General features: G+C 53.9%; 1 protein-coding gene and 5 non-coding genes across 6 annotated transcripts in view; 4 read left to right on the forward strand and 2 right to left on the reverse strand.

Annotated features, from left to right (window-relative positions):
• Window positions 1-14,002, forward strand: part of LOC142826104 (uncharacterized) — a 284,204-nt gene that overhangs the window by 119,363 nt on the left and 150,839 nt on the right.
• TRNAL-UAA (transfer RNA leucine (anticodon UAA)) lies at window positions 1,291-1,373 on the forward strand. The gene has a single exon. It is a non-coding gene; the product is annotated as a tRNA-Leu (tRNA).
• TRNAQ-CUG (transfer RNA glutamine (anticodon CUG)) lies at window positions 3,432-3,503 on the forward strand. The gene has a single exon. It is a non-coding gene; the product is annotated as a tRNA-Gln (tRNA).
• TRNAA-AGC (transfer RNA alanine (anticodon AGC)) lies at window positions 4,966-5,038 on the reverse strand. Its single transcript has one exon. It is a non-coding gene; the product is annotated as a tRNA-Ala (tRNA).
• On the reverse strand, window positions 5,885-5,957 carry TRNAA-AGC (transfer RNA alanine (anticodon AGC)). The gene has a single exon. It is a non-coding gene; the product is annotated as a tRNA-Ala (tRNA).
• Window positions 8,423-8,496, forward strand: TRNAI-AAU (transfer RNA isoleucine (anticodon AAU)). Its single transcript has one exon. It is a non-coding gene; the product is annotated as a tRNA-Ile (tRNA).

Genomic DNA, 14,002 nt, shown 5'->3' on the forward strand with positions numbered 1-14,002 from the left:
TGCCCCTTGCCCAGAACCCCATGGCTCAGCCCTACCCCTGGGGGCTGCTGAGGGCTGCCCTGCTCCAGTGTGTGATAGGAGTTGAGTGAGAGGATGGAGTGTCTGGGCCTGCCCGCAAAGATCCATCCATGAAGGGCAGAAATGCTGGGGATATGATGTGGGTCACTCCTCTCCCGGCACACAGCCCCGCCCCCCTTCCCTGTGTTGGAAGCAAAGGGTCTAGAGAAGTATTGTTTGGGGGGGGGAGGGGGGGGTTCTTGTTTCCTGCTCTTGCTCTGCCTTGGCCAAAGAATTAGTAACAGAATAATTGTCCAAGTTTGTCTACTGTCAAGCATGTTTCTGGGGGGGGGGGGGGGGTGGTTATCCTGTTTGCTTAATGTGAAAATGCCCCTTCTTCAAATCCAAGCAGAAACTGGGAACAGGAAAGTGGGTTCTGCTCTGATTTGTGGCTCCCCAGGTAAACACAGCTCCTGCTGCTTGGGGATAGGGATGAGCCCAACTCCTAGGCTGAGTAAACCAAGGAACAGTCCTAGAAAGCCAGGGGCCAGTGTGTGTGAGGGTGTCTCCCAGACAGACAGCCCCAGGCTGGGAGGACAGAGCTGCCTGACATCTCTAGTGCTGCGGGCGGGGGGGGGGGGGGGGGGGGAGCAGGCACATTGGTGCTAACAACCTGCTAATGTGGTACCATCTTTCAGCCAGGCCAACAGGGAGTGTTTCTTGTGGAGTCAGCTGATTTCCCCCCCCCCAGCTTAACCCTTGTACCTGCCCCCTGGCAGAACAGAGCCCCAGGTTGCAGCTCAGCTTTTCTCCTACAGGGCAGCTTGTGATGACAGCTCTAAGCAAACCCAAAACTTGAAGTTATTAAGCCTACACCAAAGTCTGGGATTAAAGCAGGAACCCTCAGAGCTTCAGTCAAACACTCTCCCAACTGAGCTACTCTGGCTGTGATAAGTGGCTTGTCTGGCCTGTAATTCTCTGTCCAGGATGTTTGGCAGTGGGGCCGCATGTCGTTAAAGCTCTTCTGGAAAATCATGCCAATCTAGACGCAGCCTGGGTGAAGGCGGGGGGGGGGAGATTTTCCCCACCAGGTCTTTGTCCCTCGGAATCCCTGGGGACGCTGGGTTTTGTCTTGTTTGGTTTCCCTTTTTCCCTCCTCACTGGGGGGAGCGGGCGACTCTCTCGCCCTCGCGGCAGGAAGTCCTGGCACAGAGATGGGATGGACAGATGCTCTGAGTGAGTCCCTGGGCTGTCTGGGGAGAGAACTTTCACCCTTCCAGCTGCCCAAGGATCACCAGGATGGCCGAGTGGTTAAGGCGTTGGACTTAAGATCCAATAGATGTTTGTCTGCGTGGGTTCAAACCCCACTCCTGGTAGTTTCCTGTTTTGGAGAGACATCAATCTGGATGGTGCTTTGTCCTGCTGTGAGGCAGGGGGCTGGACTTCATCTCTGAAGGTCCCTTTGGCTGTGTCTGCACTGGCGGTATCTTGCGCAAGGGTTCTTATGCAAGAACACGTCCACCCTGCCATGTGTGAGATGTGCTTTTGAGCAAGAACATCCATGGCAGTGTGGACGCTCACTTGTGCAAGAAAGCTCTGATGGCCATTTTAGCCATTGGGCTTTCTTGCACAAGAAACACCTGTCCCATGTCCACACTGCCCTCTTATGCAAGAAGCCCTCTCTTACCACGCTTTACTGTGAAACTTCTTGGCTACGTCTAGACTACATCTCTTTTTCAGAAAAGGGATGTAAATGAGATGTATCACAATTGCTAATGAAGCGGGGATTTAAATCTCCTGTGCTTCATTAGCATAAAAATGGCTGCCACTTTTTTTGTCGGAGAAAAGCGCCAGTCTAGACGCTGACCTTTTGAAAAATAAAGCCTTTCCCAAAAGATCCCTTATCCCTCTTGAAATGAGGCACTTCCAGGGTGGGCCCTGGACTGTGAGGCTGCAATGACCTGATGCCAGGCAAGGTACCACTGAGAAGTCTCAGCCCCAGCCCTGCCTCCTCCAGTCTCAGCCTAACCTGTTTAGCTGTCTCTTTCTGCACCAGAGAGCAGGGCATAGAAACTGCTTTGGGGAGTATCAAAGGGAACTGCAATAAGAGAAGACCCACTGTTTCTGAACCAGAGACCTTTCACAGGTTGGGCAAATGTGATAACCACTACACCACAGAAACAGTCATCCCATTGTCTTCTGCTGCTGCACTTAACCTTGGGCAAATATTCGGTTGCTAACCCTTTGGCCAACAGAGATTGCTGCAGGACAAAGGAATTCCCTGTTGTCAGTTTTGTGGCCTCAGGAAGGGACCAAACTAAAGGAGGCCGGGCCCCAGCCTGGGGACTCCAACCTAACCCCTGAGAGGCTGCTGTGCCTGGCACTGGCAAGGCAGGACTCTGACTGCAATTGCTGGGACAGGCGAGCCAGCGCCAAGTGCCCTTGTGATTCCCTGGGGGTGTCAGTGCCCAGAGACCCTGCGAGTGCCACCTCTGCAGCTCCTGCGACCGTGGAGAGTGACTCTCGTCCCCCCTCCCTTGGGATGGGCAATGGCAACAGGTGGAGGAGCTGGGAGAGAAGTCCCAGAGAGCAGCCCCATGACTAAGCTGGCCAAGCAGCTGTTGGGTATGGGGGAGGTGAGGGAGGCAGCCCCCAGTGGTACCTTTCCAATGTGTCTGCTATTCCTGCCATCCCTCCCTACGTAGCTGGAGTTGGCCATGTCCCCACAGCAGGAAGCCGAAGGGGGCAAAGAGCAGAAGTGCTGGAAGCTGGTGGGGGTGGCCTCTGGGTTTGATTTAGTGAGTCTTAGTTGGACTTGCTAAATCAAACGCTGTAAGATCGATTGTGGCCATTCATCCCCAGCTGGACGTGGTTCTTGTTCTTTTGGAGGACACGGCCAAAGGAGAGTAAGGACGAGCCAATGGGCATCCAGATCAGATCATACCCTTGTGGAATGGATGGAAACAGAAACCAGACACACACACAGAGCCGGTTTGAATTGGTTCCAGCTGAGGGACGGGTTTGTCTGGTTTATGTGCATTGGCACTAGAGCATGTGAGGGGTTTGTGGTCATTTGAATAATCCCTGGTCAATAGAAATCCAAAGTGTGACACACCTGGAGATGTAAAAGTTTCATTTCAATTGATGAGCTTTCTAAGGGGGCACTTGCTACACCCCCATTGCAACCATGTGTTTGCATCCAGCATTGGGAACGGAGCAAGAAACGAGGCTTTTGTGTGACACACATCTCAGGTGGGAGGGACCCTCACTGACCCCAGAGTGTGACTGGTCCTAACAAGGGATTTGCTCTGAAAGCAGCAGAGCTGGGGCAGGACAGAGAGTCCTGGGAGATGAAGCAGCTGGAGGGAGCCAGGAGAGCAGAGGCCAGCCTGAGAGCTGAGAGTCAGAGGTGCCCACTGCACTTTCACCCCGCAGGTCCCATGGTGTAAGGGGCAGCACTCAGGACTCTGAATCCTGCAATCTGAGTTCAAATCTCAGTGGGACCTACTAAGACTCAGGTTCAGGTGCTTCAGCTTCCATGCACTGAGGTTCAACAAAGAGAGTTTTGTTCCTCTTGCTGGGTGTCTGAGGCCACTGGAGCTCCACCTCCAGACTGAGCAGGCGGGCAGGAAGGGCCTGATGCCATCACAGCTGCAGGGCAGGTCACCCGCCTGGCCCCTGAGCTCAGCCTGTGCTGGAGGCAGCCAGACAGTGTGAGTGGATTAGATGGGGGGAAGGGTCCTGAGTCCTGGCTCCCAGCCACGCACCTTGGCACAAAGACCAATGGCCCCTGCACAAAGTGCATTGTGGGAATAAGAGTTGGGACAGAAAGAAAGGGGCCGGCCCCTCAGTACCAGGGCACGGGCAGGAGAAGATGGAGGTGAATCCTGCTACCTCTGCCATGGCTTAGCCCGGGAGGGCTGGGGTCTAGCAATTTTTCACCCCAGCTTTGTGGGAAGCCTAGTAGGAAGGGGCCACTGCAGGTGCACAACCCCCTGGCCTGCTGTGTCTGTGGGAAGGATTCAAGCCCCTTGCTAGGTGAAGCCCTTCTTTATCTCACATTCTCAGTTTGCAAACAATTAACCTTCAGCTTTCACCAGGGTTTTAGAAAGAAAAAGTCTAGTCCTGGGGTCCAGCTGTAGTAGAACCAGAGAGAGAACCAACTGCAATTTCCATCTTCTGAGGAGAAGGGAAGAGGATTTTCTTCTCCTCAGTTCTAGCCACATGAGCCCAGGGGGGAGAAAAAATAACCCTCCGCCCGCTGATTGTCCCCTGTCAGCTTCTGTAGCTTCACCTCCTGCCACAGCAGCTCCAGCTTTGAGCTCCAAATCTCAAGGGGCTGGTGGGGAAATGAGGAGCTGGCAGCTCGGGATAGTGGCTTCCCTGACAACAAGAGGTGGAGTGTTCACAAGGTGCAGAGCAGGGTGCTAGAAAGTGCTGAAATTTGCGTAGCTTTTTGCAGAAGAACAGTGCAGTGTAGACATAGCCTGAGTGTTGCTCAGCACTAGTAGGAGACAGGGAGGGACAAAACGATCTAACGGCACCTGCAGCCTTTCAGAACAACCCCAGCCCCAACCCCAAGAACCAGCCCTTCCCTCCGCCCTCCCTGGGGTCTGCTGGGAACTGTCTGGACTCAAACCTACCCCGGTTTCACCCTAAGGATTCCCTGGTCTGTAAAAGCTGCGTCCTGGAAATGAGAAAGCAGCTAAAGTGACACTCGTGGGACTTGAACCCACAGCCTTTGAATGGCTAGCAGGATTCACATGAATTGCTGCAGCTTAAACATCCAACATGCTTTCCATTGCACCCCAGAGCCTGGTATCACCACTCTCTGCTTTGCAGCATGGCAATTGCTGGGGGAAAAGAAAGGGGAGCCAGGTCTGCCTCTTTTGGGAGAGCAGGTAGGAAGAGGAAGGGGGCCACTGAGCCCCAAACAGTGAAAATAGGAGACGAGAACAAAGCTACAGTTGGAGAATGTGGGCATCGATCCCACTGCCTCTCGCATGCTAAGCGAGCGCTCTACCACTTGAGCTAATTCCCCTATCCCTGGCAACCTCTGCTACCTCACCTACCTTGTTCCAGAGCCTGTAACGTCCCTGCAGCAAAAAAACTTCAGGACCAGACTTCAAAGAGAAACTGCTGAGCTACACTTCATCTTCAAGTTTGACACAATCAACTCTGGATTAAACAAAGACTGTGAATGGCTCGCTAACTAGAAAAGCAGCTTCTCCTCTCTTGGAATTCACACCTCCAGATCAGCTGCTAGAAGTGGCCTCATCCTCCCTGATTGGATCCACCTCGTCATCTCCAGCCTCATTCTGGCCTGCATATTTATACCTGCCTCTGGATATTTCCGCTACATGCATCTGACGAAGTGGGTCTTTGCCCACGAAAGCTTATGCTCCTACACTTCAGTTAGTCTATAAGATGCCACAGGACTCCTCGCCGCTATAACGTCCCTGCGACTGCCTAAGGCTTCTCTCTGAAAGGGCCACTTGTGAGACTGACACCCATGGGCCGGCAAGGTCGGAGGTTTAGGACGTGATGCTCATATCACACAGACACATCTTAAGAGCAAGGCCCTTATTTCAAACCATAACGGGCTCGCTATTCCGACGTCCCTGCAAACCTCATGGTGCAAGGAGTGCGGAGTGAGGGATCGGAATTGTGATTTATTTGGAAACAAGTGCTGTGTAGCCAGCGCCAAAATACAAAATAAGCTATTTCAACATTGACTTGAAATAAGCTACCCAATTGCATCGCTTATTCTGAGCTATGGGACGCACCCTAGTGAGTTAGAGCCCAGCTCTGCCACCAGCTCCCTACACCCACCCACAATGAGCTGAGGTGCTGCAAAAGTTCCTTGTGAGGAGGATTTGCCTATCGGTGGAGAATGTGGGTATCGATCCCACTGCCTCTCGCATGCTAAGCAAGCGCTCTACCACTTGAGCTAATTCCCCTGCTGTAGCAACAGGGCCCCTCTTGGAGGCTCTTCCCTTCTCCACAGGAACGTCTGTCTTCTAGTTCAGCTAGTCGAGGGAAAGGAAAAGGCTCCAAGGAGGCTCCTCCTCACACTCGTGCTTGTGACCCTCATTCTCTCTCTGGCCTCAAGGGCAGATCTCCAGAAGGAGACTCCCTGCAGCAAAGCCATGGGGGGCTCTGAGACTCCCTGCAGCAAAGTCTCTGAGGTTTCCTCTGACCTGCAGCCTGTCCCACCTGGCCACTGTCATGGACTCTCTGTGAGGTCATCGCCTCCCAACCTCCTTTAGCCAATAAGCTGAGGGGCTGCAAAAGGCCCTTGTGATGTCACTGCCACACCCACCCCTGCCCTCCAGGGCTAATGTCCTGCCCCAGGCAACCCCTTTGCATGGCTGAGCTGCTCCCAGGGGTGAAAGTGACACATTTCTTACAGGGACTGTTCTATTGGGCACCACCCCTTGGGTGGGGGGAGGCTCAAGGCAGGAAGTTGGGGGAGGGGTTGTGATAGGACAGTGCCTGTAAGAAATTAAAATGTGGGCAACTCGAGGTGGGGATTTGGGGAGTGTGTGATAGTGGTGGGGGGCTCAGGGCAGGGGTGATGACGTGGAAGGGTGGAGAAGTCAGGGCACAGGATTAGGGATGGGGGAGGGTTGGGGCTGGGACTGTGTGTGTGTGTTGAGGGGATCAATGAGACTAGAATCCCGGCTCCCTCTGCTCTGGGCTCCCTGAGGCCCTTTCACACACAAGGGCTTTCTCTGCAGTGCGCTGGGGGGAGAAACCCCTGAGCCAGTGACACGGACTGACCTGAGTGCAGGCCAACAAGGGTTTCAGTGAAGCTACATGTGAATGGATCCATCTAGTAACCCCTGCCAGCCACACGCACAAGGGAGGGGACTTTAGCCAAGGAAGCAAGGACTCTGAGGGAGGGTTGGAAGTGAAGGGGATTAATCAGATGGACGGGAGTTTCCAGTGCTGGGCTGTGGCTAAGATGGATGCGGGGATGTCACAGGGCACTAGCACAGCAAGGGGACCAGAGAGGGCCCTGCTGCACCGAGAGACATGGCAAAGCCTGGGATTGAACCAGGGACCTTTAAATGTTTCATCTTAGGCTCCCCACACTGAGCTACCCATAAACCCCTCTAGCTGGTTATTAACTGTCCGGGATGTCTGGCAGCCGTGTCACTAACATGATGCCGTCGTGCCCGGCCCAGGAAGGCGCGACTGGTGTTTCCTGCCCCCTGCAGTTTGACTGGCTCCTTCCCCCCATTCCTGCCTTAGCTCCCGGGCTGACCTGGCAGCTGAAGTGGTCGGGGGCCCAGCAGCCTGGGCAGGGAGTCGGGTGGCCAGACCCTGGTGGCAAGAGTCTTGGTGCTACTTGTTTCCCTGCCCCCTCTGGTGCCCTCACTCCCCACCCGCAGCCCCTGCTGCCTGCCTGGGTCCCTGTGCTGTGTCAGACGCTCAGTGAACCCTCCTGTTTCACACGGGCTGGGAGTGGCTCTGGGCGAGGGCACAGGGCTGTGTCATTCCCTGCGGGAGCGGGAGGCCCCCGGAGCCCAGAGCGAGTGGACTCCCCACGGGGCCCACAGTGAGAGACAGGGGGCTGGCGGCTCAGGGAGGGGCGGTCCCAGGAGGCAGAGGGCACCTGTGACTCTCGGCTGGCAGCTGACACTCTGCTCCTCGCTTCCCTCCCGCTGCTTCACCTCTCAGGGCTTCTTTCTCCTTCCCTGTCCATAGCAGGCAGCTACACAAAGGCAAGTCACCAAACCAGACACCCCTGTGGCCAGCATGGGGCTTGCACCCACGACCTGGGCGTTATCAGCATCAAGCTCTAAACAGCTGAGCCAGCAGGCCCAAATGCCCCTTCTGGGGGGGGGCAGGCTCCCCAGCTCACAACCCTCCTGTCACACAAAACTTACCAATGGGGTTGATTTTCCTCCATCTCCCCTTGGTTGCTGCTGTGCTAAAAGAAATCCTGAAACCAGCCCCGTCTCCTGTCACTGGAGAGATGGCCCTGTGCTGGGATATGAGAGAGGATCCCAGTGATGCTCCTCACAGCCCAGGAGAAGAAGGGGGCTCTGGGTGGAAGGAAACCAAGTAAAACAGGTCCCAGTGGGCATGAGCTGGGCAAACGCTTGGTCCAGTTGAGTGAGGGGAGGTTGGTCCCATGGTGTCAAGGGCAGCGCTCAGGACTCTGCTGCTGCTGGCAGGGAAGAAGCTGGGAGGCAAGGTGCTGGCAGCAAGAGATTCCAGCTGCCTCTTTCCTTGGGTCTGCTGGCCACCAGCCACCTTGACCAACCCTCAAACCAGCTGGACTAGCCAGCCCACGTCACAGCGAGTCGCCAGTGGCCCTGTCAGAGAAGAGCCATTGGCAGCTGCAGAGACGTCCCTGCTGCTGCCTGAGGCGCCTTTCTTGAAAGGGCCACTGGTGAGCTGCTTTTTTTTTGTAGGCCGGCTAGCTCAGCTGGTTAGAGCATGATGCTAATAACGCCAAGGTCATGGGTTCAAGCCCCATGCTGGCCATAGGGATGTTTGGTTTGGTGACTTCCCTTCCTTTAGTTGCCTGCTATGGACAGGGAAGCAGAAACAAGCAAAAGGCTGAGAGCTTTGCAGGAAGCAGGGCAGAGATCTGATAGGGGGAGGCTCCAGCCTGCACAGCCCCAGTGGCTAAAAGGGCCTTGGCCTGGCTTCCTGTCCCCAAAAGCAGGGGACCTGATGCCCAAATTCCTGCTGCAGCAGTGGCTACCTCAAAGCACCAGCTGGGGGGCAGGGAGACTCAATATGACCGGGAGGCCCGGAGCATGTGAGCCCTGCACAGAGGCTGCTGCTGGTGGCCTGCTTCAGTGGCCCAGCAGCTCAAGTTCTCCTGAACCAGCTTCTCCCCCTGGAGCCACCCCCCAGCGCTGCTGAGGCCCCTGACATGAGTCTGTGGGACCAGGGCTTTGTCCAAGGCTTTGTCCAAGGATGGTTGTGGAGTTTGTGAGGGAGACGCCTGGGCAGCAGCAGCTGCAGCTTCAGGATGACAACGCTGATGACCTGTAGCTCCAGGACGAGGAGGAGGATTCTAGCAGTGTCGTAACCCTGCCTTGGAGCCAGTCCCTGGTCTTCCTGCTTCAGGATGACAATCTGCTCATGCAGGCAGTGCTGCCAGGTGCTAAGTTCCCAACACTGGGCTGAAAAGTACAACCACTGTCGGGTGTAACTCAGTGGTAGTGTTTGAGTGCCGATTGTAGAGGTCCTTGGTTCAATCTCAAGTGCCCCCTTAAAAAGTTGATTATCCTAAGTGAAACATTTGCACCTCCAGGTGTGTCAGTCATGGATTTCTATTGTACAGGGATTCTTAAAATGTCAGCAAACCCCTCGTGTGTTCTTGTGCCAATGCATGTAAACCAGGCAGACGGGTCCCTCGACTGAAACCAGTTCAAACCTGCTGGGTGTCTGGTTTCTATTCCCATCAACTGAGCAAGGCTGAGATCTGAACGCCCATTGGCTGTTCTGTACAGAAGAACAAGAACCACGTCCAGCTGGAGAGGAATTGCTGTGATCAATCTTCTGGAACTTGATTCAACGAGTCAAACTAAGACTCACTAAATCAAACCCAGAGGGCACCCCCACCAGCTTCCAGTACTCCTGCTCTTTGCTCCCTTTGGCTTCCTGCTGTGGGGACAAGGCAAAGTTCAACTGAAGGAAGCCAACTCCAGGTAGAGATGGAGGGATGGTAGGAAAAGCAGACACATTGGTCAGGCACCGCTGGTTTCATGCACACTCAGCCTCACCTACAGCTGGGAGGCAGTTTGCAGTGAGCTGAAAAGAAACTGGCTAACAGGATATTTCTGGGTCCAGATGTGCAAACAGCTGGCAGTCAGCCTTGTTGCCCTTGTTAGGGCTATGACTAAAACACAGGCCTCAGTGTGAGAAAGATCAACCCTGCACAGGGAAAAACTTTTGGATTTTTAAGCCAACTCCTTAACCACTTGGCCATCATTACTGTAAGAGACCATTCAACTATACTTATATGTGAACAAAAAATTTGTGACTTGCTCGTTGGCCAATTCGGATTGCTACAGGACAAAGGAATTCTCCCTTAATTCTGTGCCCTCAGGAAGGGACAGACCCAAGGAGGCTGGGCCCCCACCTGGGGTCTCCAACCCAAACTGTGAGACCCAAGGGCTTACAGTCCAGACGATTAGTGTTTGCTGCACTTTTCCCTTCCCCCAGCAATTCTAAATCTCAAGGCCAACTCTACAGTCCCAGCGGCTGGGGGAGATGTGCATGTTAGAGCCTCTGCCCACTGAGCTGTAGCCTTCTGTGCCCAGGGAGCCAGACACTGCCAGGGCTGGAGGGAAATGGGGATTGGCTGCACTTTGGGAGTCAAAGGTGTTGTTTGGGACCATAGAATAGAACAGTTTTAGGTGCTGCACTGCAGAGGGCACCATGGCTTAGTTGGCTAAAGCACCTGCCTTGTAAAAAAGGAGATCCTGGGTTCAACTCCCAGTGGTGCCTTGCTGTGGCCTTTGCTCACATTTTCCTATGTCCTTCTGGGACACAGAAGAGGCCTCCCCTGGCCACCCATGGAACTGCTGGTTCAGGGGAGGCTGGTTAGGGAGAAGGAAACCAGAAACCTGGAGCGGGTGCAGAGATGACTAGCACTGGCCAGGCAGGGCTCTGACTCCCATTGTAAGTCCCTGGGTACCACAAATGGGCCAGTGAGTCCTTCTCCATGGTGGTCCCAGTGTTCTGAGTGCGAGAGACGTGCCTGTAACTCCCTGCTGGGAGCGTGGGCCCTGCCCTGCCTGGTGAGGGAGGGGACAAACACAGGCTGGTTGACAGGGGCTCTGACACTCCAGCATCGGGGTCGTCCAGCCCGTCAGACGAATTTAAACCAGGCCGGTTGGAGCCTCCTGCTCTCGCCAAGGGGGATTCTGTACTTGCTGCCTTGGGAGCCAGGGTCACATTGCAGAGCTCCCCCAGGGACGTCCTATGGCAGCCCCAGCCACTCTCCTGCACCCTCCACAATGTGGCTGCGTTTTATCCTCCCCCTTCAGTAACAACTGGCCATTCCCCGCATGCCCCAGCCACCGTGGGACCCGCTCCCTTCCCCACGAGCAGTGAGCGCCAGGGTAGCTCCCTGATGAGGCTGCGGCTGTGGGAGACAAGCCCCGGTTTTGGGAGGGAGATGAGATGTCAAAGTGTTGAGTTTCACACTCTGGGGGCAGCTGGAGGTGCCTCCTGAGAGCTGGTTTTCAGAGGGGTGTGATCAGTCCCCCCCTGTGTTTCTGGCTCCTTCCAAGGGCTTGAATCTGGCACCTAAAAATTGAGGAATGTGCATTTGGAAGAGGGAATTTCTGTCCCTGTTATCTTTAGTGTGCCCCAGCAGCTTAATGGACAAAGCAATGGTTTCTTAAACCAGGGATTGTGGATTCAAGTCCCATCTGGGTTGACAGTTGTGATGTTTCCTGGCAGATGTAGAGTCTCTTTGGCTTCCTTTTTGCCATGCTATCTGTGAGATGTTTCAACACTGGGCAAGTGTCCCCTGGAACTGCCATTTCCCCCAGACAGGACCCCTCAGGAGCAGACACTGACACTGGTGTTAGGCGCAGACAGGAGGAGAGTGTTTGTTAAAAGCTGAGGTGTGCACAGTGAGGTCACTTGCAGAGATGCAGACGCTGGCTTCTCTGTATGCGCCTTGGCACCTGTTACCCATCGGTACCTGCCACCTCTCACTCCCCTGCCAGCACCCAGACAGAAGGCCAGTGCACATGGAGCCAGTGACCATAGCGAGGGAGGCGGCTGCAGCACAATTCCAGGCCTAGGGCCCATTGAACAATTGTTTGAACTATTTTTAAAACAAAAAAATATGAAAAACTTTAGGCTCCATCTACACTGCAGGCTTCTTGCCCAAAAACGGTTTTGGGCCAGAGTTCTTGTGCAAGAGCAAGTCCACACTGCTGTATGCTTTATCCCTAAAAGCAAGGCAGGATAGCTCAGTTATTTGAATGTTAGTTTGCTAAGCCCAGGGTTATGAAGTCAATCCTTGAGATAACCATTTAGGTATCTGGGGCATATCTGTCAAGGATGGTTCTTGGAGCTTCCATTAGCGCAAGGACAGAACTACCTGACCTCTCAAGGCTCCTTCCAGCTCTATGAGGTGGTTTATCTCCTTATAAAGAGAATTGTGGACACTCTCTTGTGTAAGAAAGCTCTAGCCATAGGGGTTTCTGGCGCAAGAAATCCCTCTTGCCTGTGCACACTGCCTTCTTGTGCAAGAGGGCTTATTAATTATGGGGAGAGGAATAACTCTTGTGCAAGAAGCCATCTTTTCTAATGGTTTACTGTATATTTTCTTGTGCAAGAATGCACATGCAGGGTAAACACTCCGCTAGTTTTTGCATAAGAACGGCCATTCTTGTGCAAAAAGCTTGCAGTGTGAAAAACCTCACACCAACAAGTGCACCCCAGGAGGTCCCATTGAGATATGAACTCACATTGCAGGTTTCTAAGTCCTGAATGGTGATTCCAAAATAGCTTATTTCGAACTAGCACGTCTACACTGCAGGGAAACCTCAGTATAGTCTGAGGCAGGCTCCCCACTGTGGACGAGCTGTCTCGATTTAGTCCCTGGGAAGAATAACTCAGAATGGCCCCGGGGAGGGGCTAGTTCAAACTAGCAGCAGTGGCGCAGCTACACAGGCCTTATTTTGAAATAGCTAATTTGGAACAGGTGTTATTCTTTGTAGAATGAGGTTTGCAGAAGTCGGAATAAGCCGCCGGTTACTTCAGAATTATTTCAAAATAACGGAATTGCTGTGTAGACTCTTGCATTGTTGTTGTGGAATAACGGCCATTGTTCCAAAAGAACTTTTGTGTGTGGACAGAACCTGCCCAGCCCAAGAAACGTGATTGGCAGCTCCTCCCCACAATCCTTTTGTCAATTGAAGTGCAGGGCTCTGAAGACATGGACCCAAGGTAACCAGCTTGGTTGCTTTCTGCTAAGGCCACGCTGGAGGGAAAAGAATGGCTCCTTCAAGCCAGAGTTGAACCAGCGACCTAAGGACCATTTACCAAACACATGCTACAGTCTGCTGCTCTGCCAGCTGAGCTATCAAAGTGTCCCTAAGCAGCATTAGTTTGCCCAGGATGTCCCTTTTGCAAGTCCCAGGCCACCTGCTCCCCCAAGTAGATGGCATTGCTGATGAGGGGCAGAGGAGCGCAGCGGCTGTCACAGGTACTTCACATGCAGACGGACCCCCTGAGTGAAACCTGGGCTAGATCCATCCATGTCTCAGCAAAAGGAAGAAAGTTGGGTTCTTCTCATGTGTCTTCTTTGTTCCAGAGTCTCTAGGGGTGCGGCACCGAAATCTTTTGTGCTGGCCGTAATGTTTTCCTTTATTTAAAATGAAGTTTGATCAACTAACATGAGACAGTTCAAACACTTAATCGTTTAATGATTTAAATGAAACTGTTCTCCCCAGCTGCAGCCCTAGCAACATGGCTGGGGTGTGATTATGTCATTAGTGGCGAGTGTCCATTAGTAACCAAGAGTCCATGGAAAGGTTTGGGGCGGGCAGGGGCTCAGCAAAGGGGTGGGGTTTTGGGGAAGTAACGGGATAGATCCTGGCTTGCCCTGACATTTAAAAGGTGACCCTGGGGCCATGTGGCCCCCTGAGCAGCCTCTGATGTTCCCTGTGTGAGCCCCAGAACCAGCCCTGAGTGACGGGGGCAGAGGGGGAGCAGCTCACACATGCCAAGGGGCTGGCCAGAGGCAGGACATGAGCCTGCAAGGCAGCAGTGACATCACAAGGAACTTTTACATGACCTCAGCTCATTGGCTGGGAGGCAGTGACCTCACAGAGGGACCATGGCAACAGCCAGGTGGGACAGGCTGCAGGGCTGGGGCATCTCAGAGACCCCCATGGCCTGGCTGCCTGGAATCTCCTTTGGGAGGTTTCCCCTTGAGGGCAGAAGGGATTGAGGGTCCCAGCTGGGAGTGTCTCTGTGGAGATTTCCCCTTTCCCCAGGCTGCAGTGGG

This window comes from Pelodiscus sinensis, chromosome 25 (genome assembly GCF_052426305.1).
Source record: "Pelodiscus sinensis isolate ZL-2025 chromosome 25, ASM5242630v1, whole genome shotgun sequence".
NCBI classification, from domain to species: Eukaryota; Metazoa; Chordata; order Testudines; family Trionychidae; genus Pelodiscus; species Pelodiscus sinensis.